This window comes from Electrophorus electricus, chromosome 2 (genome assembly GCF_041902795.1).
Source record: "Electrophorus electricus isolate QZ-2024a chromosome 2, ASM4190279v1, whole genome shotgun sequence".
Classification (NCBI taxonomy): domain Eukaryota; kingdom Metazoa; phylum Chordata; class Actinopteri; order Gymnotiformes; family Gymnotidae; genus Electrophorus; species Electrophorus electricus.
Window position 1 is genome coordinate 14,632,620 of NC_137498.1, and position 6,000 is coordinate 14,638,619.

Consider the following 6,000-nt stretch of genomic DNA (forward strand, 5'->3'; position numbering starts at 1 on the left):
CAATGACTGGATTTAGAACCTCTTTGCTAGCTGAACTGTTTAAAAAGAAACACATGTGGTCTGAGCGAGCTGTTAATCGTGGTTTTGGTCCTTGTGGTTTTAACCAGCAGTTTTTAGTATTAAGTGTAACAGCTCATAGCAAAGGCAGAGTCTAATTATAACTGATCACCCAGGCTCTGTTTAACTGGCTTGTCAAATATCTTTCAAATACATAATAAATAAAATAATACAAATATTTACACTTTATTACAAGAAAAAAGGATTTGTGGTGGAGGGGACAAACATCCATAGTTTGAAACACCATTCATTACCAAAAAACAACCCACTCTACTGCTGATTTTATGTATTTATGCTGCATGATGTTTGCTGTATTTATGTATTTTATGTTTATAAAGTGTCATGGCTACACTATAAGTAATGTATTCAGTTTTTGTCCACCAGTAGACTGGCTGTGTTACATGGCTGCTTTAACGGCAAGTTGTCAACAAGGAGGCTTTTTCAGCCTTCTGGTGGTTTCTCAAGCCGCCTCTTTCTTCTCCCACAGACACCCCCACACTGAAACCACAACATGCATGTCTAGTTCACAGAGGCACCAGGGGCCCTGTGGGCTCTGTGAAACTACACAATGAAAAAAACAGACCTCAGGTGTTTTGAGGACTCAGATTTCAGAGTTCAGATGGGTACTGCTCACTCTCCAGGAAACCTCTCTACTCATATCACACCTGACTGAAGAGGATGAGGGATACTTCAGGTGTTTTATTAATAGGAGTGAATACACAGACATGCAACTCACTGTTAGAGGTAAAAGGCATCAGATCTCTATTTCTACTGACTTAACAAAACTCATTTTATACTAACCTGTATGTTGCTTTTTTACACATGCATTGCAAATGTCTTTGCCATCTCCTTGTAGGTCAACACTATTAACATTCTAAAGATCACCATGGAGTTGTACTTCTTAAACACATGATTATTATGATTACATGACAGTTTATTTGAACTGTGTGTCTTTAATGAGCTGCTTTGGTTCCTGTGTGTTCCACTGACTGCACATCCACAGCTGGACAGACAAATCTACAGGGTCATGTGGGAGGGTGTGTACTACTGCCCTGCTCCAGGACTGGACTACAGACCAAAGCACACACTCTTAAAGGGACCTTCCAGAGACAAAGAAATCTACCCCACTGACCAGACTCAGCATTACACAGGCAGAGTTCAGCAGCTCAGTGATTCTCCAGGAAATGTCTTTCTACTCATATCACAGCTGAATGAGGAGGATAAAGGAGTGTATGTGTATTCCATCAACAGTAATCCCATCAGGAGAGTGCTACTTGATATTACAGGTATAAGAGACTTTGCCAGTTTTAATTTCGTCCACATGTAGCTTTGAGTTTAACAAAGATGTTAATCAATTCTCTGTCTCTCTCTCTCTCTCTCTCTCTCCCCCACCCGTAGCCAGTCTAAGTCCAGACTAGACCACTACCTTCAACCACAGGATCATATCAAAGGCCTACTGGAACACACAGCACAGAGACCCAAGATAAAGGTAAGAGGTCATGGTTCTCATTAGAGGTGTAGATATTACAGGTAAATTAACTACAGTTTTCATTAGCCCACAAGCAGTTTTGAGCTGTACTGAGATTTTAACTAGATCTCTCTCTCTCTCCATTTAAGAACCTTCAGCAGTCTTGTTTTAAACAATATGTTAATATTATATTTACCTGACACTTTTATCCAAAGCAACTTACAATTATCACTGAGTACAACTAGAGCAATTGAGGGTTAAAGGCTTTGCTCAGGGGCCCAGCAGTAGTAACTTGGCAGTGGTGGGGCTTGAAACCACAATCTTCCAATTACAAAGCAAGCCCTTAACCACTGAGCTACCACTGCCCGTATTTCCTGTTTTTTACTCATCAGATGTTGTGTGTAGCATATTCTAACTGAACTGAGGTACATTTCCTGATAGAATACTTCACACAGTGAGATTGCTGTGTGGTTTTGTTGCAAAGTCATGTAGGAAATGTATGCTGAGTTTATGTGAACAGTACCCAATCTGTAAAGACAGTGAGCATTACAGCATGAATCAAACCAAACCAACCAAACCAAACCAAAGATTATCCTGTAGTAAGAAATGCAGAACTCTGATCACGTAACTCTCATCCCAGGTATGAAATCTTCTCTCCTTCCAGAGGTTCCACTTAAAACTACAAAATCTACTCCAGTGATCACTGGCCAGACAAGACCAGTAAACACATCCTCTCAAAGGCCTGCTGGCAGACACAGTGAGGACAGCACAGGGGCCCCTGCTGAAGGTAAGAATACTCTTATGTTTTCTTATTAACATCATAAAACACATGTGCTAAAACACACACACAAACACACACACACACACACACACACACACACACACAGAGTGCATTGTACGTGCACCATCAGAAACAGGATGCAATTCTCTCTCTCTCACACTCTTTCTCTCTCTTCTCTTTAATGCAAACACACAGAGACACAACTGAGTTGTATTTCTATCTTGTATTACTATCCTATACCCACTGATGTGTGTATTGCTATTGTAATTAAATAATGTCTTTACCTACACAGATTCAAAGCAGTACAAAAACACACAAATATGTAAACATGTAAACCCCCCTTATTGGTTTGATTATATTCATTCAACCATGACTTACATCACCGTTCCACTTCTGCTGCTACTGTTAGGATACAGAGGAGTCATTTAGTGGAGATACAGAGGTAAACACACGCAAACACACATGGTCATTAACACAAACATACACACATGTACAAATACATACACAAACCATGATGTGTGTCTCACTCTGTCTGGTTTCATTCTGAAGTTCATAAACGAAGACAGAAGGGGAGCAGAGCTGGACAAGCAGGGGGAGGAGAGAACAGCAGACACAGGTGATCACACATCTCATCTCCTCTAATAAGACAGAGAACACACTCTACAGGGGAGGAGAGAACAGCAGACACAGGTGATCACACATCTCATCTCCTCTAATAAGACAGAGAACACACTCTACAGGGGGAGAGAGCAGCAGACACACTCCAAATATACTCCAAAATGTAATTTTACATATTGTTCTCTTGTATTGTCTTTGTTGCTTTGATAAGCATGTCCAATACCTTTTAAAAACATAGTGGGTTTACATCATCAACCTTTAAAAAGAAGTTTAATAATACATTAGGGACAGACGGTAGCTTGTAAGGCTGATAGAAGAGAGAGGTGCCATTTGTGGTCTGGGTGTTTGTTGTGGCTTTAGTTGTCATGGTTTCACACAGTGAGCAACAAAGGTCTAAGGCCTGTTGTTGTAAACATGCACTAAAGTAAGGTGAAGGCTACATGGTGTTTTCAATGGCAAATCCACACTCACTCTATAATGTTGTATAAGAACAGGCATGATGTATGTTTGAGTTAATACTGATGGATGAGGGAATGGCTTATGTTAACAGTAGTGGGTTCAATGAGAGAGACGTTATCACTGGTGGGGTGAGTTTGGTCAGTTCCGATATAAGGGGTCTTCTTGTCAGGATCTAAAGCATGGCACTGGCTGTGGTTTTGCACATGTCAAAACAGCTGCTGATAAATGTTAAATATAGAAGAGCTCTGACCAAGCTGATGTGAACTCATCTCCTCTGTAATGGGGCGACACTGTGGGTGTTTCCAGTGAAGTTGTGCACAGAGTGTTCTCTAGTTAGTGGTAGTGGGTCTCAGTGAAGAGCTGTCAGTGTTTCTTACTGAGAATGCTTGTGAGATTTAATTTTCTCTCCACTTTGTTTTATTCACAAAAGGGGACTTTGCAAAAAATGTTTTTGGTCTCACACACACGTTCATATATAATTAATGAGGTTCTGACTGGGTCATCACCTCTTATTTAATCTAATTTAATGAGCAATGAGAGAATAGTAGAACAAACCAACACACATGAAAGCTGTGGTTGAAAATCAGGGTTATTCCACTAAATATTGATTTTGGAATTATTCTTTTTATTAGTGTTGTTTAAAATTTAATGTAAACTTGTTTTCTTTGCATTTTTGAGGTCTGTATACTTTGCATCATTTTTGTTATTTTGACCAGACGTTATGGTCTGCAAATGACAATATTTGTCAAAATATTGGAAATTTGGGAAAAATGTGTGAACCCCTAGCAAAGCATGCTTATGGACTACCAGCGAAAGCCTGTGTGTGCTTTCTAGCCTGTCAGTCTAAGCAGAGAAAACACAGTGTGAGTAGGAAACAGGTTTGTGCAGGAAACAGCTCCACCCTGTGGCCACACCATGCATGTGCATTTCACAGGGACAGCAGCTGGGTCAGAGTGGGTGTGTGCGCTGTGAAGTGAAGTTATAACAGAGTAACAGCAAGTCTTCTCAGGACCCACGTGGCACTGTGTTTGGTTTTGTGAGACTTAAAAAAAACTGCTGATGAGAGCATTAAAGAACAGAAGAGCTCTGGCCAAAGTACTGCTGAGAGACTTCTGGAGTCAGTGTGTGTCCACAATGGTAGTGGAGTTCAGGGTGTAGAATTGTCAGTGTGTGCTGGGAGGTCAGTGGTGTTTCATAGTGACAATGTTTCTCAGTTTGTCTCTTCTCTTCATTGTACTTCATCTCACTGAAGGTGAGTGTGAAATTCTCTTTTAATGCTGAGTGACATGAAACTGTACATTTATGTTTTAATCTACAAATGTTATTAAAGAGAGTTGAACCATTCCAGATTTATTTGGGCGAGTTAGAACCATAATGTGGCTAGTCTTAACCTGCCTCCTTATCTGCCTTTTATCAGACCTGCACCCTCAGTAACACTGTCTCATGTTCCTGCCTCTTGATTTGCAGCTCTGTTTCCTTTAGCTTTAAAGCCAGCATCTGGTTACCACCAGGAAACCGGATGATGTGAGGCTCTACGCGTCAGCCGACCACAGAGTCGTCTCTGATTTCCACCATTGACATGCCCTGTGTCAGGTTCACCACAACACCAACAGGACCACCTCGTTCTGCCAAAACTCCGTCTTGTACTAAGCAGGCCTCTAAGACTTCTTTGATTTCCCATTTTTGTGGCTGAACAGGTCACAACATCAAAGAAATCTGCTAGTAGTAACAGGTCTGCCTTTCTAGACAGGTCAAACTGCTCCAGGGTAGGACAAAGAGTAAAACCAGACTAATCAAAACTCACAATCCTAACACAAGTGCTCCCAACACACTATGGCAAAACCCAAATGACACACAACCACCCCACCCACAAGAGAACACCACCAACCAGCACAGAAAACCCACCAAAACACACAAGGGGCAAAGAAAAAAAGGAACAAAGGATTATGCCCAATTATGCCCCAATTATGTTACGACCCTGTCTAGGCTGGGAGGCCATAACACAGGGTTGAGTATTACAACAGTAGAAATGAGTAACAGGATAAATAACAAGACAAAGTTGACAGCAAAGATCTAGTGAAGTTACAAGCTTTAGGTGTTTAAAGACAAGAAACTGGTGCAATCACATCAGGAGTAACCAAGGCCAACACAACAAAACCACACTAGAAACAAAACAACAACTGACTAAGCTAACAAAAAGAAACTTACACTGTCTACACTGTTGGAAACAAAGATAAACCCACACCCAAACAAAATAGCAGCCACTCCCTACCACCAGTAACTATATACAGGACATACATACATTATATATATATATGAGAGAGAGAGAGAGAGAGAGAGAGAGAGAGAGAGAGAGAGAGAGAGAGAGAGAGGTCTGAAGTAACTAATTATCAATTAGCAAGTAATTAGCACCGGTTCCTCTCTACCGGACCGAACCACAGCGCAGATTTCAGTTCCACTTAACGGGACAAGTCGGCGAAAAATCAAATTTGCTTTATTTTCCTTTAACCCGGGTGGACAAAACATGTTTGGAGTCCATATTTTACTCCTTTAGTTTAGAACAAAAGCTGCTAACATTTCTAACAAACACTAGAAGCCAACAGCAACGATAGCTAAT

The 6,000-nt window shown here is 40.9% G+C and overlaps 1 long non-coding RNA gene across 1 annotated transcript; it reads left to right on the top strand.

Annotated features, from left to right (window-relative positions):
* The first annotated feature begins 2,197 nt into the window (after positions 1–2,197).
* LOC145660280 (uncharacterized) lies at positions 2,198–5,754 on the top strand. Its single transcript, XR_014126526.1, has 4 exons — positions 2,198–2,312; positions 2,716–2,748; positions 2,856–2,922; positions 4,851–5,754. It is a non-coding gene; the product is annotated as an uncharacterized LOC145660280 (long non-coding RNA).
* Positions 5,755–6,000: the final 246 nt, after the last annotated feature.